At 36.0% G+C, this 27334-nt stretch overlaps 1 protein-coding gene and 1 long non-coding RNA gene across 3 annotated transcripts in view; both read left to right on the top strand.

Moving 5' to 3' along the window:
* Positions 1-27334, top strand: part of LOC136833773 (ataxin-2 homolog) — a 283147-nt gene that overhangs the window by 155150 nt on the left and 100663 nt on the right. The gene's annotated exons all lie outside the window — the stretch shown is intronic.
* LOC136833776 (uncharacterized) lies at positions 156-27241 on the top strand. The gene is made up of 2 exons (XR_010851584.1): positions 156-293; positions 23736-27241. It is a non-coding gene; the product is annotated as an uncharacterized lncRNA (long non-coding RNA).

Below are 27334 nucleotides of genomic sequence, written 5' to 3'. Positions count from 1 at the left end.
TGGTGAATTTAACTAATAATAATAATAAATGTTTTGTATCTGTTCTTACCTGTAGACACCTTTAACTCCGGAGGAATTGGAGTATCAGAAGAAAATGGAACAACAAAAAAAACTACGAGAAGAAATGCTTGCCAAGAAAGAGGCTAGAAGAAAAGCTGCAGCACAAGTCAAAGCATCTGAAATGGCTAAAAAGAAAGCCGAGGAAGACAAAACCAAAGCAGTTGTTCCCGAGTCAAACAAGGCCCCTCAACAGAATGTGGTGTCGCCACCTAAAGTGCTTACTGTTCATAAAGGTAAGAGTTCAGTCAGGTTTTGTCTTTGCGTTGACTTCCACAGAATGCTGGATTTCTGTTGCTTGGAGTATAAAGGAGTTCTGTATGTAAGGGTTAGTCCATAACAAGGCTGCTTTTTTGTAACTTAAAATATGGAGAAATTAAATTGACAGAGAAAATTATCGTAATATAGTAAATGATATAGGAATTGTGGCTTTGGTTCCTTGTTTATGTTTGTCCGACAAATTTAAGCAGAAAATGTCTTGACAGTTATCCATGGATTTAAAACATAAATATGATAATTTATTCATGATTACAATTGCAGTGCAATGCAGTTAATCACAGCTATTTTTCCAATAATTCCTTTTTTTAAGGGAAGGATTACTATATGTACCATATTTTCTAATGTCAGATACTCCAATCTTGAGGATGCACCCCAATATTGACTAGCAGAATGTTGAAAAAAATTAACAATAAGATCCAGTAATGACAAATGGTAATGATATGTTGGGTTAAAATAAAAATCACGACATTATATGCAGATAATTTTTACTGATAAGACTAATGCAAGAAATAGGTGGTTTAGTTATGTTTAGTGAGCAATAAATGCATTCAACTCTGTGCGTTGAAGAACCATAGCTCTGGCTGGTATAGCATATTTTTGTTTTTTGTTTCGTTTATTATAGAAGTTCATTGATTTCAATACTAATACCTTTTCTGAAGTTGACACACTTGTGAACTGAAAAACTTGAACAGATTACTGTAATGGCACTGGTTAGGGAACCCGTCCAGATCCCCCATAGTGTGTGATCATTTTCTCGTTCTCGTATAGGGCTGGTGTCGGTGCCCTCACCATCTGTAGCCCATACCTGGGACTGCCCTGCAACAGTTGGAAGAGTCCGCTGCCAGGTAGTTTTTCAGTTCTCAGGGCGATGTGGTTCTGTGCCCTCCGTCACCTGCCTTCTGTTTTTCACAGTCTTGAATTATGTATTAGCTGAAAGATCATTTTGATAAAAGTTAATCTTCGCTGCGTATGCAACTTCTGCCATCATCGGTACCTAGTATGAGGTTGTTAGCACCGATAGGACTAATTAACGTAAACTGTATTTTCGTGTACAAGACGACCTTTAGATAAGACAAAGGTAAAAATTATGACAAATTTTCATGAATTTATCTCATATCTGTAGTATAAGGCTTCAAATAAATTACAAAACCATCTGTGTACAGGCTAGCATTTAGCAACAACAGGTATCTTATGAAATATTGGTTATTTAAAGATGAAGTTATTACAAATGCTGTTTTACTTACTATATCCTTCTCCAATTCAAAATATTGTATATACTCATTTCATGCAACTTTTTGAAGACGCCATTTGAAGCTAATTTTTAAGGGGTTGCATCATACACGAAAATATAAAATTAGCGTATGATAATATTCACATACTATTATCATATTATAAAAACAAACATAATGAATATACATCTTTTCCATAGATCTTTTAACACGTTATGCTTTAATTCATTGTATCCAGTAATATTGTATGTATTTGCATATTACTAATTGTTGTATTGTAAAATGCAAACATAGCGATCATGCACCATTTGCATTGTTTAGGTTTTCGTGAACATGGACAACGATACCTTCCAGGAACTTTTGTTTCGTCATCAATTCAATTTCCGTTTAAAGATCACCGTGGGAGAAGGTTTCGTCCCCTCTGCCATACACGTTAAAACAACAGTAAAATGTGTTCTTTCATGCCCAGTAGTTTTGATTAAAATGCTTTTCTCTCAATACCGTTTACGGAAGAGTTTGATGGCATATTGAAGTTTAGGAGTTTGATCCATGTTGCCAATGCACAATAATTTATAGTCATTAGCTGGGGCATTTGAACATTGTTTGTTTTCTCAGCTAAGCTACAACTTGGTTTAAATTTTAGTTATATTTCCTTGTGATCTTTTCTTCATAATGAATATAAAGGGTATAATGTAAAATTTATATCAGTCCTATTTTACTCAACGCCATATGTAACATACTACAGTACAGTAAACCCCCCGTATTCTTGTTCTTATGATTCGCGGATTTCTCTATGGAACATATATGCACATTATTCACAGGAAATTTGCCCATTCGTGGTACACACACACATTTTTCACTGAGAATATTCACTAATTACTTTATTTTCATATCATTTCATGACTAAATGCACTTTTTGTGATAAAACTATTAAAATACTCAGATACCCAGGTATTGCTTGTTACAATAACTCGATTTTTGCGATGGGTAAGCAATTAACACCCGATACAACAATATTTATAAAATATTTAAAATTTTATATGCATCCATGGCAGCAGCGTACAACCAGGCACAACAGAGACCATATTACAATAGATCAACTTCTTTTCCTTCATTTTCCTTCATCTTTAACCCATCTCCTAGTTAAAAGTAAAAGAGACATACGATAAAAGTATTAGAGTAACGTTAATGCATACAGCCATAAACAACCGAATGAGAAACTGTTTTGCATATAGCCTAATCAGATAAAAACAACTGTTTTGTTTGACCAGTTTCAACCATGGTGCGGTATGCAAACAATTACGAAAATGTTACAAAAATGACGTTAAGTAGAATAGGACTGATATATTTTTACATTATACCCTTATTCGGTGTGGATAAAAGATCGCAAGGAAATATACAGCTAAATTTAAGCTGCAAGTTGTAGCTGAAGCTGAGAAAACAATGTTCAAGCTGCTAATGACTGTAAATTATCGTGCATCAGCAACGTGGATAAAACTTGACCGTAAAGAAAATTGGAGAGAAAGTATTTTAATCAAAACTACTGGGCATGAAAGAATACTCATTTCTGCTGTTTTCACGCTGATAAAAGATAAATAGGTAAAGCTCGTATTATGATGAAATCAAGCGAATATAGCAAACGGAATCTTGATTTTTTTTTTTTTTTTTACACAAACAAGCGCCCTCAAATGGCCAACGTCACTATTAAAAAAAAAATAGCTAAATTAACCCTTAAATGCTGAGCCTCTATTTACAAAAGTGTCTTCAATAACGTATGCCGGCAGGGTTTAAGAGTTAGCGCATTTCTGAAAGAAAGTTTTTTCCAAAAATCACAGCACGCTTAGTTTTTAAGATTAAGAGTTCATTTTTGGCAATTTTTTTCTCATTGCCTGAAGTTTAGTATGCAACCATCAGAAATGAAAAAAAAATCATATATAAATATTGGAATATATAACACCACAAAAAAAATTTTCATATATAATTGTATACAAATCGCGCTGTGAGCAAAACGGTTAAAGCTAATGAATTATTATTTTTTTCGTTGTATTGTACAATAAATTGCGATGATTTTGATATATAACAAATTGTAAAACAATAAAAATCTTTATCTCATAAAGAATTTGGCATTTCTCTGTCAAAACTTTTTTGTGAGAGAGAGAGAGAGAGAGAGTGTCCCACTGTGTTTACGTAATCCCTGGCATAATTATCCTTGAGAGATTACAAAATGTCTGTCGTGGCGCTGCGAACTTCTTAGAAGTTAGCGCATTTTGCGAAAAATTTTTTTCAAAAAAATCACAGCACGCTTAGTTTTTAAGATTACGAGTTCATTTTTGACTCCTTTTTTTGTCATTGCCTGAAGTTTAGTATGCAACCATCAGAAATGAAAAAATATCATCATATATAAAAGTTGGAATATAAGACAGCGTAAAAAGATTTCATATATAATTGTATACAAATTCGCGCTGTGAGCAAAAGCAGTTAAAGCTAATGAGTTATTTTTTTTAGTTGTATTGTACACTAAATTGACCATGAATTTGGTATATAACAAATTGTAAACGATCAAACAACACAGAGAAAATATTATCACAAAATGATGCATGAATTTGTAACGCCGGACGTAAAAATTTTTCAAAATTCACCATAAATTGAAATATATATTAGACTTCCTGTTTGTCGCAAAAATGAAGGTAATTGATTGAATATTACTAGACTGTAAGTGTTGTAGTTGACAAATTGCATTTTTCGGACCATTTTGGTAAGTTAAAGTTGACAAGGTTGAATTTGAATTCATATATGCAGTACAGAGAGAGAGAGAGATAACAGTTGGCCTTTACTTAAAATCAAAAGTTAAATTATTCGTGAATTATGTCTTTTAGAGAGAGAGATAGAGAGGCTGAATGAGGTGATTACATTGGTAAGCAGTTTATGATTTCAAATGATTTTGGTTACCTTAATATAATTAGTATTTGAAAATTAGTAAATAATTTTTTCATCATAAAATGTATTTAGTCATGAAAATAAAATAAAATAATTAATTAATGAATATTGCTCTATGAAAAATCCTCAATGTGAATTTTCTTCCACGATGCTCTGGACAATCGATTCATCCTCTCAAATACTACTCTGGACAATCATAAGAAAACTTTACTTTTAATCCTTTAGGTGTCTTGAAACAACTAATCCGCATTTATATTATTGAGCTTTTCATAATAAAAACCTCCAAATATTGACCATGCTGCTGTTTTGGATGCACATTTCTTCCAATCATCGTTGGACTGGCATCGCTTAAAATACATCCACAAAATTTCCTAAGAAAACCTTACTTTTAATCCTTTGAGTGTCTTGAAAACAAATCCTGCACTTATATTGATTTTTTCATAATAAAACCCTCCAGATATTGACCACTCTGCTGTTTGGATGCGTATTTCTTCTGATCGCCATCGGACTGGCATCACCAAATACGTATGAAAATCGTAAGAAAACCTTACTTTTAATCCTCTGGGTGCTCTGAAAACAATTTACCTGCATTTACATTGAGTTTTTCAACAGAAAAACTTCCAAAATTGACCATTCTGCCATTCTCGGCCATATTTCTTGCATACTGGCGTAATTAGTGTTGTAAACCTGAAACATGCGTTGTAACCCAGGAAATAATTTTTTTGAATATATTTGAAAAGCGTGGTAAACCGAACATCATAAGCCAATCTCTCAGAATCGAGCTAAAATTCCTGCTGAATACTGAAACCCTTCTAAAACACTTGAATCGCCTACTTTGATAGTTTAAACACAAGAAAAACCTTGTAAAATGCTTAACATCGAATATCCTCCTTTTATCACAGAAGTTGTTTGTATTCATGAAAAGTTAATGAAAATACAGTAATTAGTGAATGCATCATGAAAATTAAATGGGCACATTTTTTCTCTGACAATGGTAGATACGCCCACAGAGAAACCCTGTGAATCATGAGAATGAATACGGGGGTTTACTGTATATATATATATATGTGTGTGTGTGTGTATATATATAAACTCCTATATATATATATATATACAATTATATGGACTATATTCGGGTTTCTCTGTGAACATATCAGTAGCCATTATTAAACTATAAAAAAACATTTTACAATATTTTTCACTGAAAATATTCACTAATTACTGTATTTTCATAATTTTCATGAATAAATGCATGTATTTGTGATATAACTATTAAACACAGCTCAGAATATAAGCAATATCTGTAATGAATAAACTGACTTACCTTGATATCACATCTGAGCAAACAGGGAAGTGGAGGTCGCCTTTAAAAAAAAAAATCAATGACTTTAAACGGAATTTTTTTACAAACTGAGCAATCAGGAAATTAATATGAAAGGGCTGACTGAGCAGCAAGCAAGGTATACAATGTGCAATAAAATTGATAGACAGTGCGTAGCAAATAACTGAATCTGAAAAGGTCTACAGCCTGAAATAGTTAGACACGCTAACTGCCAGACTGGTTAAACGCATTTTTGGTGGTTAACTGGATTTGCAAAGGGGGAACTGTGTCCAGCGCCGCTGGACCGCTGAATCAGAAGACTCTTCCACGTGGCAAGATGGCAGTTAAACGTCTAAGGCTATTTGGTTTACATGGGCAGGGGCAGACCACTCGAAGAGCCAGATAACAGGATTCTGGAAGAGAATTCCAAGTTAGCATTCAAATCAATTGACTTTCACTTACATGAAATTACTTATGCACGATGGAGGAATTTATCAATTAGATTTAATTAGCACCTGGTAACACTATGGTGGGAATGCTCTAATTATTACCACTGATCTAATTTCATTTGAGCTTGGGACAAGCCATGAGGGCCAAAGGTACGTGCTAGGCTGTGAGAAGCAAAGGGATTTTGTTTTAGGAGAACGAAAAGTTGGAAATGCTGAAAATGGAGAGAAATTCACGAGAAGAGAAAGACAACTGGCAGTCAATTGCTACTTCAGACGCACCTTATTGCATCTGTGCATGGAGTTCGCTTGCAAAAGACAAATTTTGGGAGCAGAAGTCTCACCTTGCCAGTGTGAATAGGAACAAGACCACACTAACAATGTGTGCCCTTGGTCCCCTTTGGTGGAGTGTGTGTGTGTGTGTCAGGCAGGTCGTGATGTGTCTTCCATTCGATTTCAAGCTTGGGGGTCCAGTACATCGGTCAATGTGAAACGCAATTTCAGCCAGTAAAAGATCGAATGGAAATAGATCTTATGGCTAAGGCTACTGGGTCAGCATAGCAGCCCAATTATGATCCTAGCTAGCCCTTCTGTCCCTAACGGCTTTCTTCCCCCCAAAAACCATACAATGCTGGTGCTAAGAGGTCGGTATGGTCCCCCAAAATCAGGCGGTATGGGGTAGGCCTACATAGGTTCACCTGCCTTTAGTGGAGTCTCCTCCAGCCGCCATTAAATTTGATTTCCTAGCTAATGGGCTGAAGGGACGAATTTTGTAAATACATGAATATATATATGATATATATATATATATATATATATATATATATATATATATATATATATGTGTGTGTGTGTGTGTGTGTGTGTGTGTTTGTGTGGGGCAGAGGAAGACGTCCGCAGTAACGGCATTTCTTTATTTCGCACGTTTCAAGCCATCTGTCTCATTCTTAATGATGGAGTAATAAATTAAAACATAATTACGAAAACAGATTCATATTTAAAATAGCGATTCAAAGATAGGAGGTGAAGAATTAGGAACTCTGGAAATGTATTTCAAAATCTTTGTATTCAATTGCAGTTTTACACCTTTTGGCGTGTTCTCGAATATCTATCTATCTATCTATACATATATATACACATATATACATTATATATATACAGGATCATTGCCTTATTCACACTTTGAATGCTAATTAATGGAAGAGCCATGGTGCACACAACTTCCACAACCAGTACCCGCCTGAACAGAATATTCATAAACATCCCGTAAAACACTTGCAAGTATAGCGCCAGTCTGCTCTACATAGTGCCCTCTCGCATTTCCTGGAAAAAAGGCTAACCTATTCAGTGCTTTCATATCTGGAAATGCTACAGAATTTACCTGAAGGGTTCCAAGGCAAAATAGTTTATATCCTAAGAAAAACTAATCTTTGTACTTGAACAACAATGCCTTTTCCCCGATACACCAGAAAGACTGGGATCTCCTGTACTTTAAATAGACGCTGACTAAACAATGTTTCTCAAGAGCCTTTGTGTTCTCTTGTATCCATATCCAATATTGGTCATTCATCACATTCTCGCTGTTGGATATTCATCAACACTCTTCTTTATTTTTATTTTTCCTGTTACTTATATACCTTTTACAAGGCAAGTATTTTATACAGCACGCAAAACTGATTAAAAAAGATCTATTTACTTCTAATTCAAGTCTTCCATGTTCCTCTTCTGTGATCTCTTATATTAACAAAAAGTTGCACTAAAGACAGGCACACTTTTCTTTACATGAAAGTATCTTATAGTCTACAAACATTACCTATTACTGGTTTCGGGTTATAATTACTTTAACATCTGCAATGGAAATCGAAGCACGGAAATAAAAAAAAAAAACTTGATCAAAAACATTATATAAAAGAGGTGATCAAACTGGTTCAAATGAATCATGTCACTGAGGTAAAACAAATGTTAATGAAAAATGAGTATCACAAAAAAAGGCGAAAAACACTATAATTAGCAATTAATTACCTTGTTGCTTATTTTGGCATAAGGACTAAAAATCTTGCTATTTTCGCATTAGGATTAAAAATCTTGCTATTTCCGCATAAGGACTAAAAAAAATCTTGCTATTTCCGCATAAGGACTAAAAAAATCTTGCTATTTCCGCATAAGGACTAAAAGATCTTGCAATTTCAACAGTAAAACAATTTTGACGTAACTCTTAACAGTGTCCCATCGAGATTTATCGGACTTTTCCTAAGGTCAGAGGAACCAATAAGTTGCCTTCTGCAGAAAGGTCTACGAATCCTAATTAAGTGGAAAACATGTACCTAACAAATTAAATAACATTTTTAGCAACCATGAAACGGATAGTGAAATCCTATCGTTTAAAAAGAGATTTTTCATGACACTCATTCTAAGTAAATTCTAAACACTTTTCGTCACACCAAAGTATCGATACTTAAATTACAGCAACCCCAAGCTTCAAATGGAGCTGTCGAATACATGAAATAATTTTTCTTCTAATTATTATTATTTTTATTACTATTAATGTAGTGAACGCCCATATGAGAAGAGATACCACTGAGACATATTGCCCCCACCTTAAAATATATATGTTGATGTTCTACAAAGCGAATGGTCCGCAGTCAAGCTTGGAGAAACTAGTAATAAAGGTAAAAGCAGATAATAGTCTAAGGTAATATTACGCGAACTCGCTAACAGGTGCCCTCCGACGACGGTCTTAATCTTATTGTCCTATATAAGCACATGGGAAGCCCCAACTTGAGCAATTTTGTATAATCAGACTCTCTGGAAGCTGCAGAAATCCAATTCTGAGAACAATCAATCACAACAATCCAACAAAACACCTGACGCATGTAACAGAAACACAAAAATTTCGGTACAAACAAGAAGTCTAACTAACATTAATTTTTCTGGAAGCATTATTATGTACTTTTAAATTTTGAAAAATGACTACTATCACGAGATAATCAAAATTACTAAGTATAGAGTTTCTAATACACAACGTATCAAACCTTAAGGGTTTGGTACAAGATTTTCTCTTCTATAAAGATTAGTTCAAGTCACATCCCCAACTGAATATAGAGTTTCCTGATCCGTGACCGTATCTCTATTAAGGTTACCAACTACTTCATTCTTCATTCTGTGTAGATGAATACAATATAACTATAATAATAACCGCACCATGCATAGGCTGCACTCTCTAGTTACAGAGGGAAATGGGTTCCACGTATAAAATAACAAAAATTTTCTCGAAATTCAATTTTTATATGTACATGTTTTCTTTATTTTATTGGTTGTACCTTCGTTTTATGACTTCTATGATACATGAAGTTTACCAAGTTTACTGTACCTTCCTGGCAATGACAAGGAAAACAGTCATTAAGTTTACATTCCCATTTGTTACTTGGTTTTACCTTACTGTGAGTGCAAAAGAAAATGGCAGCCAATGAATTAGTATAGGGGTAACATTAATATACCGCACTGTCAATGCACTAGTGTGGCAAAAACCCATTAGGCGACTACAGCACTCTTACCAAACATTTGAAATTCCTCCTGATCCATGATGAGTTCTGAACCTAACCTCTCAAAAAGTTTGATATTCTGTATATCGACTGTAACATAGGTTACACAACTGTACAGTATCTACCATTTCTGTACATTGTTTACAAAAGAAAAACTCTAAAATTTAAAAATACTGTTTCTCTGTTACGTGTGTGCGCTTAACTTGGTGCTTATAATGGCTTGGCAGTGTTTTTGAGGACTTCTGGCATCATCTTCTTCCTTTGCCTCCTTGATGCTAGAGGTCCTGGTCATCAAGAGGTCCTAAATAGACTTCAGATTCATATTGGATGAACTCTAGCACATCAACATCAACAGTCCTCGTTTACAGTGGTTCCGTTCCTACTCCAAGTTTCTAAAAATCATCGAAACCGAAACGACAGCATACCTCACGCCAGAAAAATGTATAAAAATTTGAAACAAAAGTTATGAAAGCCTTACTTTTAGTCCTTTGGGTATACGATATGTTGTTTTTGATGTTTTACCTACATTCTGATGTGGTGTGCATCCAAAAACTGGTGGTTCTGGAATGTAGAAATTTACAATTTAGTATAAAGTATACAGTGGTGTACTGTACAGTAGTAATTGTAAGTCCCATATGCAATAAAGTATAGAGTACTGTAAAGTTGTACGGTAAATTACTGTATATTTTATCAAGTGAACTGTACATATAACAATTTATAACATTAAAAACAGTTAAGAATTCCATACCTATAGTGATTTGAAAGAAGTAGGCTACATGAGGAAGGGTATGTGTACAGCTACAGTAGAAGCCAGGGTAAAGGTGCTTGTCAGTTTGGAATGATAATGTACATGATAAAGATTAGAATAAAGTACTACGGTACAGTATAAATATTACACATATTTTATAAAATATATAACAATTTATAAAATAAAAAGTGTACTTACCAAATTCTAGTGGTTGGCTTGCTTACTGGATGGGCATATGGTACAGTAGATGAGAACAGGTGGGCTATGGTGTGGAATCTGCAGGTGCTTGGGAGTTGAGAATAAAACAGATAGAAATATGCACAGTACAGTGAGTAACAAGTACTGTACATAGTAGTATTTATTTTAAGTATAATAACACAATGTAAAACAGTGTAATACAAATTTTTAAAAAGTTAAGAATTCCTTACCTGGTGGACATGAAATGGGTGCAGGTGAATTTGGGTTTGAGCAGGGACCTGTCATTTTGAATGATAAAAGATAAAATAACTAGAGTACAGTAGTACATGGTGCAATGCGCAATAAGCTATACAATTTTATAGTGATTTGAAAGGGAAAAAAAAAAGTTATGAAATCCCCTTATCTGATGGAGCTGGAGAGGAGACAGGTTCAGCTGAGTTGGGCCAGGAGGAGGCTATAACATGTGGATCTAGAATGATAATGACATAAAATTAAGTAAAGTTACAGCACATACTAAAGCAGTACTGTACAGGTGGGTATAGTGCAGTACACTTTTTGTAACATTTATAACAATTTATAAAGCATAAAAAAAGTTAAGAATTCCTTACCCAATGAAGTTGGAGAGGAGACAGGTTCCATAACTTCAAAACCCTGGAATTCTTCAAGGGAGGAGTCAGGGCTGTCATCACTACCAAAGAGATCTGGGAATGATACATAATGAAAAAAATTAGGTTATGCAACAGTAAATATTACATTTTTACAGTATGGTATGTACAAATAATTTAATGCATGATGAAAAATGATAAAAATGAAACAGTTAGGAATTCCCTTACCTAAGTTATTTGCTGTAATGTTATAGCCAGTCATTCATTATCTAGAATATATGAAAACCTGAGAAGAGAAGAGACAGGACTAGTAAAGTAGGAAAGAGTTACAGTATAACAAATAAAGGAAAGGGCGATACATTACAGTGTGGAAATTATACAGTAGAGGAATAAGTACTGTAATATGTTATGAAAATAATGGAAAAGGTGTTGGAAGAAAGGCTGAGAAAAATGGTGAAAATTGATAATTGTCAGTTTGGCTTTGACCAAAGAGATCAACAACAGAACAGTCTCTGTGGTGAGGAAATTATGGGAAACTATTACACATAGAGGAAAAGATTTTATTATACCAAATATTTGTGGGTCCTGTTTGTTCCAATGCAAATACAAACCAATGCTTTCATAGATGGAGTTACTTGCTCTCAGATGTCGCTGATTCATCTTAAAAAACCAAATCGTATTGAGAAGGCCTACAGTCACCCATGACCTGAGTTGGCCTTACTGTTCCATTGTGCTTGCAGCTGCCTCCACTTTAGCATGTTCATTAACTTATCTTCCACTTTTGTTGCTAGTGTCTTTGTGTGCGTAGGATGTGCATGCCTTTTACATTATTTTTGCGTCATGGTCATTGCCCACAAATGTTTCCCTCACCAGTGTGAGTACCTGTTGTGAGGAGCATAGTTCCTCGTTGGACAGGTGGGTACCGTTCTCACCTAGCACTTTGCTGGCCCCGCGTTCGACTCTGCGTCCGGCCAATGAAGAATTAAAGAAATTTATTTCTGATTTCTGGTGATAGAAATTCATTTCTCGCTATAATGTGGTTCGGATTCTACAATAAGCTGTATGTCCCGTTGCTAGGTAACCAACTGGTTCTTAGCCACGTAAAATTAATCTAATCCTTTGGGCCAGCCCTAGGAGAGCTGTTAATCAGCTCAGTGGTCTGGTTAAACTAAGGTATACTTAACAGACCACATGGGGATCACCTTTGTTTGTAGCAAGTGATAATGTGGTGCCCACTTGTGTGGGTGATCCCCCTTTCTGTTTGTGTGTATCCTTTTCCATAGGGTGAGAGCCTTGCGTTGCCATCTGTGTTCCTTGTGTTTTTTCAAGTGGGTGTGAGATGCCCTTTCTCAAGGTGCTGCATGGCACCCGTGTGTGTGATCCCCTCTCCTTTGTTCTTTGTTCTTATGGCTACGATGGAGGAGAATGTTAAGTTAGAGTTTAGGTGTTGTTCTTGCAAAGGCAAGTCATGCAGTAAGCATGATTTCAGATGTGTCATCGAGGGTAAGCCATGCAGTAAACTGATATGGTGGAGAGGAAATGTTTGAGGGATGACGTGCGCCTAGTGTGAGGGACTGCAGGCACCTCAGTGGGCCTCATATGAGAAGAGCCATACTAAGGGCAGTAGTCTTCCGGAGAAATTACACAAAACCTTTCACCTCTCCCTCCTTGATTTCCTTTTCCCAAAGGCTCCTTCTTCCATCAGCGATGTCTCTTAAATCTACCGTCATTCTTCTGTCAGCTTCTGAGGAAGAACCTGTGCCAGGGAGATGAAGGGGTTAGAAGCGATGTAGAGAGGCTAGACATCCATCAAGGAAGTTTGAGAATCCAATATGATGGCCCACGCTAGTCCCCATCTTCCCCTACTTTGATGAGTGGGGGGAGCAGCCCAGACCTACAAAGTGGTCGAGTCCTCCTTTCCTCCTCCTCCTGCTCCACTTTGACTACAGAGAATCAGGGTGGAAGAAGAGCATATTGAAAGACATAAAAAAGATGATTTGGTCTTGCCGCCAACCAGAGTTTTTTTATTCTTTCTCTTCTTTGGTGGGTCTGCCCCTCTTTGGTAGAATTGATTACATCAGAATGGAGTCAGTCATCAAGGCAACACTACAAGTGATGAGAATGCCCACCTACCCTTGGCGTTAAGAGATACTAACCACATCAACATCATTTAATGAGTATCTTTTAAGGAAATTAATTCAACCAGAAATTTCATTCACATATATAAAAACTTGGGTATTTTGCAAAGAAATATTAAAAAAAAAATGTATACCTCCAAAAAAAGTTACTGTATCTCCCAATCTCAGTAAATTTATGTAAATGTTTTACAACAAATATACTCAGAATTTGTTACTGATTTTAGTTCTTATCTGTTATGATATTGTGTGAGCTGTAATTACAATTTTACAAAATAAAATAAAAATTATTTTAAAAAATATGTGTAACTTGGTAAAATTTACTCAACTTCCTGTGGAAGGTAGGGAAAATTTTTTAGAAATTTTTTTCTTACACCATGTGCATTTGCTTATCTTCTGCTTTCCACTGAGTTTTTTCTTAAATTAGCCAACCTTAAAGTTTGCCCGGTCTGGGGGTTGCATGATATATAATTAGCCTGTTCCTTAAGGGTTAAGAGAATTCAGCTTGAATTTTCCTTGACATTCATAAAGACTTTGATGTTAAGAGATATTGAACCCACCAGTTAAAGAGATACCCTTGAGGAAATTAGGCTAAATTTTTCTCGACATGTATAGATTCTGTTTTGTAAGAGGTATTAACCCTATCATTAATCGATACATTTGAGAAAATTTGGCCAGAATTTTCTGAGACATGAAAAAATTTTGTGTTTAGAGGTATCAGACCCATCAGGTTTAGTTGAGATAATTTATTTTAGGGACATTCAACTAGAATCTTCCTAGACATGGCCATTTTGCCATTTTTGTTTGGAGGGGTTTTTGTCAAGAATGGAACAGCTTCTACAGGTTTATCAGCAGCTTGTCATTTTCCATGGCTGACATCATATCCTTCTTTTTGGTCTGCAACATTTGGTCATTTGCAAATGCAGATAGTTAACCTGTCTTGAACAAAGGTGGGTTCTTTAGTGGTGGTCTCCCTGTTGTTTTCTTGCAGATACCCAGGCAGAGTTGAGGCAAAGGCATTCGAAATGAAGAAGAGGTCTGGTGTCCCCTCACTTCAGAACTGGGCTACATGCAGTGGAAAACCTTGATGGCTCAGGAGGTGAGTTGGGAGGTTCCTTAGGTCAAGAGGTTCACCATGGCTGTCTTCGTTCTAGACAGAACATCAAGAGATCTCGTTGCAATCCCCTCTGCTGCAGGACTTGCTACCTGCTTAAATTCGAGCCTAGAGAGGGGGCCTACGCTCAGTGTCTCTGAGAGCAAAATCACATCAATGTGAGTGGCAAGACATGCCAGTAGACAGGCGGCCTTGCCACAACCCCCTCTGCTTGGCAACCAAGCACTGAGAGGGGTCGGCTTGATACCTTCCCTTTGTTTTCACTAAGTGATAGAGTGGACAGTGCCTGTCTGGAGGCAGGGATTCTGACTGCCCTTCAGTTTGGTGAAAGCTCATCCATCAGTCAACCCATGTCCTGCTCAATGAGCAGATCCAACAGGGACCGCAGTTCATCTTGTGCTAGACCCTCTTCCCTTTTTGGCCCTTGCTTCCCAGATCATCATATTTCGGGACAGAAACGATAAACAGAACCAGAAATTTCCTTGGTGGGTCCTCCTAGAGAAGTACCCTGCAGACCAGAAGAAAGATAGGAGTTGCTAGCCTCTGTTTGACCTGTTAGCACTCAGCAAGTTCCTACAGCAGACTTCCATCTCCTGGGAAACACCCCAGGCAGGGATGGCTTCCATCATAGAGGGAAACTTCATGGTTTTGGCAGATCTGCAGGACATTTACCTCTACACCCCCCATTCCTTGGCCTCCAGGAAGTATGTAAGGTTTTTCATCAAGGGAGTGACAGACCAACCCAGGGCTCTGTTTTAGGCGAGTGCCAGCACCCCAACCCTTCACCAGAATGTTCAAACTGGTGTCCAGGGCATGCCTCAAGGACATCCAGCCAAGGCACTATCTCTACAGTGGACTCATCCTCTCCTCATCTCAGGAGGAGACAGAGAGGGCCTAGGACTTAATACTGAGCTTTTGCAAGACACTGGGCATAGTGCTCAACCTGCATAAGTCCAAGATGCAAGAAAAACATCAAATGCTTGGTGAGGAGGGTTCACATAGAGGCAGTAAAGGCCTTTCCATTGCAGGAGAAGGAAACCAATATGCTGGACATTCCCCACGATTTCCTCACCAAGACATCTCCAGCCGGGGAAGAAGTGGCACATCCTCCTGGGCCATATGGTCTCCCTTGAGATGCTGGTTCTGAGAGGCAGAGTGTACCTCTGTTTTCCCAACAGCTGAAAGAGGAGCAGCACATCATCCTCATGAAGATGAGAATGGCATGGGAACTCTCCAGTACTTCCAACACCTCCTAGTAGGCAAGCCACATCAACAAACAACAGCCCTAGGAGACCTGGCAGGGAGGATGCACCAGGGGTCAGCCATCAAGACCAGGAACTAACAGCAAAGTACATATCCTGATACCAGATGAGAAGGCGTGATCCAGGACTTCTGCCAATATCCACAGGACAGTATGGGCACATATGCCTTCCTTTAGTTCAGACAACTGTGAAGGGTACTAGGCAGGCTGTACAAATCCCAGGGCCATTGGATGACCCTTGTGATGTCCTTGACCTTAGGCTGAGTGGTATCCCGACCTGCTGTGCCATTCTGGTAACATCCCAGTGGAGCTGCCCCAACTTCCAGATCCTCTAGGGCAGGAGCACAGTAGAAGGTGCCATCATCTTGTAGCCAACCTCCATTTTTTTGGTCGGAGGCTACCCAGCAGCTCCTTAGGAAGAAAGGCTTATTGAAGGACTATGCAGCAGCCAGCACAGACATCTTCAGACCCTCTTCTGTCGGAGTTTACAGGGGAAATGGACTGATTACTGTTGGGTGTCAGAGGGGTCACAATCCCCTCAAGATGTTGGTGAAGAAGGTAGCGGATCCCAGGTCTTCCTGATGCAAGATAAGGTTTGTTTCAGTGACTGTCACTAAGGGGTACAGAGTAGTCTTACACAGGTATTCTTGCCAAGGGGATTAACAGTTGAGTTCCAGAGAACTGCCAGCCATCATGTAAGGGAAGTAGAAGACTTCCTACTCTACTTGTGATGAGTGGCAGCCCTCTCAATTGCTGCAGTCAAGGGTTTAGGGCCTGTCTCACACAGGTGTTTTGGCCAATGGATGTACACCTCACCTGTTATCAAGAACCTAGTGGAGTGACCCCAGGGCCCCAGAGTGGGACATGACCAAAGCCCTCGATGTCAACCTATGAACCCCTGAAGACCTTGGATAGGGACCTACCCCTCAAGCTGGTATTCTGCCTGGCTTTTTCTCATAAGTCACCCACTCATGGCCAGTCAGCACAATCTGGGGTTTGTCCCAGACTTTTTGGCAAAGCCCCATAACCTTTTGATCCCAAACCTAAGATTTGAAGCCTTCTGAATCCCATTGTGGAAGGACTTTGTCATGGGTAATAAGGGTGAAATCCTCAAGTGCATAGTGAGAGCCCTTAGAGCTTACCTGAGCGAACAGCCCCCCACAGACCCATCTGTAGGAGACTTTGTCAGCATTGGGTGAGAGAAGAGGGAGATCTCCAGGAACATGAACCCTTTCTGGCTACAAGAGGTGATCTTCAGGGCACATATGGTTGCAGGAGGAGACAACTTTCTCCTTGGAGGATAAAACTCATGAGGTGAGATGCATCAGACAGTCAGTAGCCTTTCAAGAAGAGCCATTCAGTCCCACAGGTCCTGAAGGAAGGGGGTTCTGGGAGAGACAGTAAGCTTTCACTATCTTCTGCCTGAAGCACCTGGCACATAAGTCCTTAGACACCTTCACCTTTGGCCCAGTGTTTGAAGCACACCAAGTGTTAAGCCCATTGGGCCTCTGCCCAAGAATGGACAGGAGGATGTAGGGAAGACCAGATGGAAATTGGGAGTACATAGCATGTGATGTTCTTGTGTTGCTTTATGATAGTGACCTGAGTTCTAGTTGTTGAGTAGCAACTTTGACTTCCACAGAGTCTACAAGAGGTGGCCCTCCCAGAGTGAGGCTCCATGAAAGCGTAGGGATTGCGGAACAAATACCAATCTGTATTTTTTAGTATATGCCTACCTCCTCATAGGTGTACCAGAACCGCCCGACATAGATAAACATCTCCAAAAGGAACTTCCGAAACAGAGACGAGAGAAACCCCTGCAGAAACAAGCCTACCATTACGGGCCAATCCCAAGAAGATGGTACTTAACTTCACAAGAAAGAATCATGATGAAACCAAGGAAAATTCCCAAAAGCCAGCACAAGAAAAAATATCCGAAAGGAAAACGGCTAGTATGAAGGCAGATCCATCGGTTGGCGGGCAAGTGAAAGCGTTAGATCGGCCCTCACATTCCAGGGTTTTGTCATTGGGATATTCAGAGTGCAGTCATGTGGCAGTGAACAATCACTCACCCCTTACCTATACCAAATTCCTATCCGGGGTAGTAAGGTAGCATTTCCTGATATTTTTCTCTAGTATATTTAGCAATATCTATACCTAGAAACCTTGATAGGAATTTCCTCAGGGATAGCTCAGAAATAGATTTTTCCTTTGTCAAAATGCCTTTTTTACCCTCCTCATACCACCTCGCATAGTTTCGATCTCTCTCCAGCTGTGGAATAGAATGCTGCTGTGGATGGGCTGGTTCACACAGTGAAAGTGTAAGGCCATCTCTGGTCACGGATAAATGTAATCTTTCTTGATCAGATTTTGTATTTTGAGATAATTTAGTGACTGCCGAAGCACGCCAAGCGCAAGTAACTATCTATGAAAGTATAAGTTCACATGCTAGGAAAAATACAAATTACTTTAAAATTTGGCATATTTGAAAGGTTTTTGATGTAGAACTGAGACCATTAAGGGGACATATGAGGGCAGAGGGTACCCAAAAGATTAGGCTAGTATTACTCTACTATAATACTAGTTTTTGAGTGAAAACAGTCACAGATGTATTAGAAGAATCTAAGGTAAATGTTTTTCATAATAATGGAAGAAGCTACAAAGGTGTGCAGAATGGGAACCCCCTGTTGATTGTAGAGTCTGAGGCAGAGGTGATAGAAATATTTTATATATAAAAGGTGGAATAGGGGAATGATTAGAGGTCAGAATATTATTTTAAGCAAAACAAAACTGGAAAGGAAAAAAAAGAAAGGTGTATTCAGAAAAATGGCCATGTGATTGTTGTTTGAAAGGTGTTGTGGATTAACTCTGTACAGTGTACTCAACATGGTATCATGAAAGGAGCTTAGGATTATAAAATGTACAGGGAGTAAAAGAATTTTGATGACTGACATGTATAGCAAGAGTAACTTGGGAAGAGAAGCAGTTGGGAACTTTTGTTATAGAGGGATCAGTTTCAAAAGGTTGGAGCATTTCTGTTACCTTGGGCATGGACTGTGAATCATGACTTGAGAGAGCATTATTATTATTATTACAGGTATTATTATTATTATTGTTATTATTATTATTATTATTATTATTATTATTATTATTATTATTATTATTATTATTATTATTATTATTATTATTCAGAGGATGAAACCTTTTCATATGGAACAAGCCCATAGGGGCCATTGACTAAATTCAAGCTTCCAAAAGAATATGTTCATTAGGAAGAAGTAAGGGAAATACTCAAAGTAGGGATCCTACTTATTAAAAAAGAAATAAAATAAATTAACAAATAAATGAAAATATATTAAAATGTATTAAATTGCACAACATCTTCTGGGAGGCTGTTCCACAGTCCAATGGTGTGAGGAATAAAGGACCTTTGGAACTAAGAAGTTTGACAGCGAGGCACATTTGTTGTATATTGGTACTGATGAATTGTGAATGTGAAAGATCTCTGTTGAAATACAACTTATGAAAAAGTGACAAACAAGAGACCATCCTTTGATGGTCCAAGTCATAACTATACTACTGTTAGGGAACAGAAACTTACCACCTTGAACCACTCTCTAAAAGAGATAAATCTCTGGCAGAAGCAGACATCCACACTGGAGAACAGTACAGTTTTCTAGTAAAGTGAGTACAAATGACCTAAAATAGGTTGCATTGATTTTATCACTATTATAAATATAAGAGGCCTTACAAACAATACCGAACTTCGTGTGGCATCTGCTGAAACTTTCATTAGATGTTTCTCAAAAGCTAGATGTGAGTCAAAGGTTACACCTAGAATAGTTAAAGCAAAAATAAAGATAAAGAATAGCTGTAGCAGGGGAAAAAATGGGGAATCTGTTTGCATGCAGATGTGGAATTCGGAGGTAGTTGGGGTGCCCCAGGGGTTGAAAAATAGATTCAAACATTGAGGTGGTTTGGTCATGGGAGAAGGTATGAGGAACAGTTGGTCAGAAAATGCAGTAGATAAGGAAATAGAATGAAATCATGGAAAAAATGGGATACATAAAGCTCTAGACCAGATGGGCATTCAGCCAGAAAGTGCATTGGACAGAAGAAAATGAGAGAAGTCATTTTATGTCACCTCTGTACTGGGAAAACCTGAATAAAAACATTTATGATGGTTGGTCTCCTTCCCATTATTGCATTATACTTTCCTTGGATTATTAAATTTATTTTGTGTAACAAGTTATGGTGTAATTGACACTATACTTTTGTAATTAGTCCAAAATTATGAGTGATTTTGAATATTATTGTTGTTGGTGTTGCCCTTGGTTAGATCCTTTGTCACCACTTTTGTGCTTATTTTTGGTTGTGAGTGTGTTGATGCATCAGTTATTATCAAAAACACCATCAACCTTTCCTTGAAATGTATTATTTACTGCAAATTAGATATTCATTGAATGTTACAAAAAAATAGTGTAAATGTACTGAATCATCATTCATAAAGGCATACAATATGAAGTAGTCAGACAGTAGAAGCTGGATGTATTTTTAATAAGATCAGCTGCTCATGTCACATAATTTAATATACAGTGTATTATTATTGGAGTCCATTGCTATATTTGAGGATTGAACAATAATTATTTACTACACATTTCAGTGGAGGAAACAAATGCATTTTCTAAATGATTACATAGATATATGGTAAATATCAACACAAGTAAACGTGTAAAGTACACACATCCTTTTACAGGATGCATCAGTCTTAATTTAAAAATGTTTGATTAGGGACTGAATGAGACATGCTAGTTGAACAGTGACTATTTTTTGTTTGCCTATAATACCCCTTGTAACTTACTTCTCAGTGTAGCAGTTACATTACTGTATCATCAGGGAAGTATATTTCATCTGACCAGGCAGTTTTCAAAAGAAAATGGATATTGTATTTCAGTACTAGCAGTTAAATGTATTTCATCATATGGGGCAGCTTTCAAATGAAAATGGATAGCAGTAAGTTTCATAAATTACTTGATTAAGAACTCATAAAATTTTATAAAAATTCTTGTATTCCTTCATTTGTCTAGTCATTTAATGATTAATGATCACTTTGTATTTTCATAGTTAAAGCACTAGTATTTCTGGTGAAACCTAAGAAAATGGAGAGATTTTTGCTTGTCAAAGTGCATCATTGCAATGATATTTTGTTTTAAAGACTGATTTGATTAATTTCAAATTGGTAAGATGATGTCAGACAATGAATGTCTTTAGTGCTAATGGAGTTTTGGACATATGCATACATAATTTTGTTTGTGTTTGATCATAGACATATTTGTACATCAAAAGATGCACCATGAACATAGACACATTTGTACATCAAAAGATGCAACATTCACTGGCTATTAAAAGAAAACTGTGATGGAATTCATAAGTGGATCAGGTTAATCATTAAGATAGATTGCTGCTAGTTTCTTCACTAGTTTATGTTCATAATTCAGGCATTTCATTTAGTTTGTATTGAGTTTGTAAGGGGAAAAATGATGTTCCTAATGCTTAGGTGTTATGGGATCATGCACATAAGGGAATAATTTTATTTAATGATCAAGATATTGAATTTATTACCACCAAGTATCTTTAAGAATATGAAGTTAGAAGATTAATAATATGAAACCATTGAGTGGCTAGATTAATAATATGAAACCATTGAGTAGCTCAAAATGAAAGGTGTAAGCATTGCTCCCTTAAATTCTTAATTTTTGTTTCCTCTCTATATTCCTTTGAGGTAATAATGATTACTAAATTTAGTTGTAAGAAACTAGTAAGGATAGAATGACAGATATTTGAGTGCGATCTGGTCCTCTATATATATATATTCCTTTGAGTAATAATGATTACTAAATTTAGTTGTAAGCAACTAGTGATAGAATGACAGATAAGATCTCTCTCTCTCTCTCTCTCTCTCTCTCTCTCTCTCTCTCTCAAGGTAGCAGCAGCCAAGGAAAGCACTCCAGTCCAGTGAAGGAAGTATGAAAATACAACTTGCTAAAATTGAGCAGGTGAATTTAGTGGAATGTGTTACCTGAGAGAAATGGAAATCTTTTTATCTCGGTATTATAAAACTGCTCTAGATTAAGGTACTGTTGACTATGCAGAGATTAACATCATTTAATAAGAGATGATAACACAGTCAGATGATGAAGGACAGCTATCAGGATGAAGCTTTTTGACACCCACTTTTTAATCTGGTTAGATTTAGCATGTAATTACATGCTAAATAGCAAATGTGTTACAGGTTAAAAAGTATTTTTGACACCCACTTTTTCTGGTTAAGATACCTATTAGAAATCTTCTAATGCTAAGTATTAGAAATCTTCTAATGCTGGTCAATTACTGCAACAATTCAAGAGTATTTGAATCCTTTGGATGGGATATTACTTTACCACAAGAAATGGTAATGTTTGTTTAGTCTTGTTCATACCACCAAAGATGTAATAGGGTTTTTGTAAATGACCCAAGACTGACACCAGTGATCAGAGGTCTAGTGGTTCAAGAAAACACTAAAAGCCTTTGGTAATTTTTGTTGAAAATAATAGTGGGAAGTAATGCAGATGAAAAGAACAACTATAGGTATACAGTAATTTAGGGTCAAATGCAATAAATATGTTTGAAGAAATTAGCTTCAGGAGTCGTCAACATTTCGAGATTTCAATTTCAATAAAATTACTGAACACACTTTACTGTTACATATTTTAACAAGTTCATTGAGTGACATGATGATCACATCAAAGTTAAAGTAATTAAGACATCTAGTAGGAAGTTATTGAAGGAAATGGATGAAATGTAACACAAATAAGTAATTCAACTGGGGTTTAGTGCTGTATAAAGCACACTAGTTTATCATTTATCATTTTAGGTTACATATAAAACTACTTGTCTTTTATTTGTTTACTTTTAAAACAATGAAAAAAATATGGGAAATAAAATAAAATAGCCCATGAAACATTAGCAAAGCACTATATATAATTCATATAAAGACCATGTAGAGCTGTAAAGTGTAGTTATAAACTTCCAGTAAAGTAAATCTCAGGGAAGATATATTGAAAATAAGAAATGTAAATGTAAAGTGGAAGTCACTAATGGAATACAAAATAGCGAAAGAATAGCATGGAAACTAGATTAAACATCATATCTTGAGCCATAAAATTACTGAAGTGCAAGGAGGATGGAAAGCTGAATTGTTTTGAATGTTCAGGTAAACATGACCACAGAAACATTAATGTGATTTCTTATATTCTCACTCAAATATGACTACCGTATGAAATATGTAATCAATCTCTCTCTCTCTCTCTCTCTCTCTCTCTCTCTCTCTCTCTCTCTCTCTCTCTCTCTCTCTCTCTCTCTCTCTCTCTCTCTCTCAGTCTCTCTCTCTCTCTCTCTCTCTCTCTCTCTCTCTCTCTCTCTCTCTCTCTCTCTCTCTCTCTCTCTCTCTCTCTCTCTCTCTCTCTCTCTCTCTCTCTCATGTCTATACTTTTATTATGTTGCCTTTTTTTGTTTAGAATTTCTATAGTTTGGAAAAAATTTTTCTAATAAGACAGTTTTGGTCAGTTGATATTTTAATGGAATGGGGACATAAATTTGTTCATTCTAGCAAACAAGGGAACACAGTACAGTATTACGAATAAGGTTAGGTATTTTCTTATGAATCAGAATTTTAGTCGTAAGCATCTATATTTAAGGGTGTTGCAGGGTTTATTAAGATTGTTCATTAACAAAAGACTTTTTATCATGGATTAGCCTACTGTACACTAGACATGTATTCCATTGCAGTTTGCTAATAGCCCCTCTTATTTCACGCACTCCTAGGGCCTCATGTTTTTAACCGGTACTGAGCTGGCTGAGGGATGATGAGTAGACAGACTTCTCACCAATAGATGAGGAGGAGAAAGAGGGCTTACCATGAAAGAAAGGGAGAATTCACGCGGCAGCGCCGTCATGTACTATTGGAACTGAAGAGCAGAAAGACATTTAATCCTCAGGATAATAATTGTGCTATATATATATTTTCTGACTCAGAAAAAATAAGTATAACAAGTCCTGGTAGCTTTGTATTTTAATACCAGAAATGAATAGTTACCAGCATAATGTCTATGCCAAAATTTGATTCCTTGAAATGGAAGAAAAGCAATCACTAAATCCCTTCAGTCACCCTCTACTACATTGGTGCTTTATTTTGAAATCTGGTAGTTTTTTCATTCTTGGAGGCCAATTTATTACATGCGTTACTACTGTGTGATAGAATGACACTTTCGGACACTAGGAAAATTGATAACCTTTTGTGTAGTTTTAATATAATGTCACTCCTATTGCCTTTATACTATTAGTTGCATGGAGGGAATGTTTACATTAAAGACATTAAGAAAAACTTTAAGAAAAACTTTCAGCTAATACTCTTATAATGGCAAATAAGGATTTTATGTTTGAAAAATGTCAATGCTCGACCTCACCAACAGTGCATTCAAAGATAACATGAAGAAAGTGAATATAAAATTTCGATATATATTTCCTGTAGATTGTATAGTATGCTTGTTTTAGCCATGGAGACTTCCATGGTCACAGTATTTTCAGGTACTTTAGAAAAAGCAATCAGCTAGAAAGTGTTGTTTGCTATATACCACAAAAATATTTTCAGTGTTGAACAAATAAACACATTTGTAGATAAAATAATATAAAGGTTTAAAGAGACAATATTTTGATAAAGGGCTACAAAATTTTCCCGTCTGTAGTTTTTCAGAGTTCAAGAAAAAAAAATGCCATCAGTAGATTTTGTAGATTTTAAATTGCCATTAAGGATAGTGTATGCAAATATTTTAAGGAATGTGCATTACAAAATGACAGTTAGCATAAAGACATGGTTGTGGATATTGTTTTTGTTTAAGCGTGACCAAGTTTTTTTTTTTATTATTCATGAAAGGAAATGTTTTATGGCGTAAAACTTCTGTGGCTGAATGTAGATTTAGCCATAATCTTAGTGAGAGTTTAAGTTATTAGCAATTGCCTATCAGAATTAGCAAGCATATGAAATGTTTTTACAATAATTGACTTTTTTTTTTTTTTTTTTTTTTTTTTTTTTTGATTGGATACCTCTAAAAAAAAGTTAAACTGGCAATGACTGAAGAATGGTAAACTGATGACTTGGAAAATGTGCCAGATACTCAGTAAGTTTTTGATAACAGGGTTTCCCAGTAATTTTCTATTGTTTTGAGTTGGATGAATACTTCTACAGATAACACAAGTATATATATTTCTGTTTTTTTAATTTATCCTCTATATCTTTAGTTGGTCTTGTCCCTGTGGCTTGGAACTGTGTTTTTCTTATTTATTCAAAACTGAGAAAAATAAAAGGAATTTCTGGATATCAGTATGGAAGTAGCAGAATAACATATTTACAGTGTTACTGCAATGAAATGATATAGTAATAATGATCTTTGATGTGTTAATTTTTGTATGAGATTGACAAATGAAAGTAACTTAAAATTTGTTGTGAATTATTGCTTTTTTAGAATTAGTGCAGCTATACACAAAATCATCATTGTTATTTAGAAGACTTGATTTAGAATTACTGGTGAAAATGTTAAAGAGACCACAACCACAGATTACATAAATAAAAGAAATTTCTATATGGATCATATTGTTATTGACTTGTAAACAAAGCAGGGAAAAATCAGTGCTTATAATTTCCATATTTAGAAATTCATATATTCCTGTAATGGTTTACAGGCATACCTGAATTCCTATTTATATTTCATTTCTGATAGTGGAAGGGCAGATGTATTAATTCATCAGCCTTTGCCTTCAGTTTGATACAGTATTTTTCTTCTTGTATTTATTTTTATCTCCTGAAGATCACAGGTAAACTGTAATCTTTGTGGCCATTTGTTAGGTTGTTAACATTGTTTTCATGGATAGCTTTGAAGTTTGTGAAATAAAATGGTAATGATTTATTGGAACATTTCTTTGAGAGCATAGGGAATATTCATTATATGGGGGTGTTTCATAACATAGGACAGATTCTTTTTTAAAGGTAACTTTGCCAAAGCTCGTGTACTTCATACCTAAGATTCATGTAATGCCCCAGTTACCTTACTGGTATTTGGTAAATGATATTTTGAAGTTGAAAAGTATTGGTTTAGCATTTTAGTAATTCTGTTTCACTCAGATTTTTGTTTTGTTTTAATTTTCCTCAAAGTGAAATGTTTAGGTGGTATAATGATAATGTCTTCCTGTCAGTTAAAGAAAGGAAGAGGTACTGTGGCTGGGCTTAGCACCATATTTATGGGACATTTTTTGAATATTCATTTTCTTTTTCATTGCCTCATCCCCTGCACACTGTAAGTTAGACTTTCAGTAATAATTATAGTAAAAGGTGTAAATATGTTGCAGATCAAAGTCTGCTTTTTTGATGCACCATTTCATTGAAGAATAATCACCCTCACACCTGATGAAACATTACATGTTCATAAATGTGTAGGGTTCAGCAGAATCAGTGATTGTCCACAGGCATCAGGCAAGTCAAACCTGTCAAAATTCTGACAACTCAAAAGAGTTTTCTGGCCAAGGGAAAATATAATTATTGACAACAATAGATGTGTACTTTACTCATTTGCTTTAACCAATATTATCTGGGACCCTTAATTTTAGTCCTTAATGAGTAATTTTGTAGTGAGTTTTTTTATTTTATTGTTGTTGTTGTTGTTGTTGTTGTCTTGCCACTTCTATTGATGAATTCAGTAATGTATTTGAGAGATCATTGGTTAATATTTTAGACGCAGTCACATTGTGTGTTCACAAAGCACCTGGATTTAAGTGAATGTGTAAAAAGTATTTAATTTTTTTTGTTAAAGAATGAAAAAGTTTGTGATCAGAAGAAACTCTTGATGATAATCCAAGGTCACTGCTAAGTGTAGCATGGTTCATAAATTTACCTAAAATCAATCAATCTCTCTCTCACTTTTTTTAGAGATAGGAGAATGGTGCAGCAAGAAAGGAATATCCCTTAATTTTCCATGGAAAGTGTTGCACTTGTCTTTCAAATACTTTGATTTTAGTTACTTAACAAAATGTGAATACTGAACATTTATTCCTATTAAATTCTCCCTTTTTGGTGGTTTTGTGTTTTTTGTATTTTATTTATTTGTCACATACCTTTTTAAGTCTGTAAAGTCAAATGACCTTTGGGCTTTACACTGAATATAAAAGCAACCATTTTTTTTTACGGTTTTTAAGCAACCATTTTTTAATGTGCACCTTATGTTGTTGGAAACAAAAGTTGCTGTAAGCAATAAGAAATAAAAGATGTTTAATTACTACAATATAGGTTTTGATTGGTTAAAGTTATGCCTTAAACTATATTATATCCTTTAATAATAAAAGTTGAAGGTTAATGAAACTTAATTCACAGTACA

This window comes from Macrobrachium rosenbergii, chromosome 52, assembly GCF_040412425.1.
Source record: "Macrobrachium rosenbergii isolate ZJJX-2024 chromosome 52, ASM4041242v1, whole genome shotgun sequence".
Classification (NCBI taxonomy): domain Eukaryota; kingdom Metazoa; phylum Arthropoda; class Malacostraca; order Decapoda; family Palaemonidae; genus Macrobrachium; species Macrobrachium rosenbergii.
Note: the sequence above shows the minus strand (reverse complement) of the source record. Positions and strands in the feature narration are given on the sequence as shown.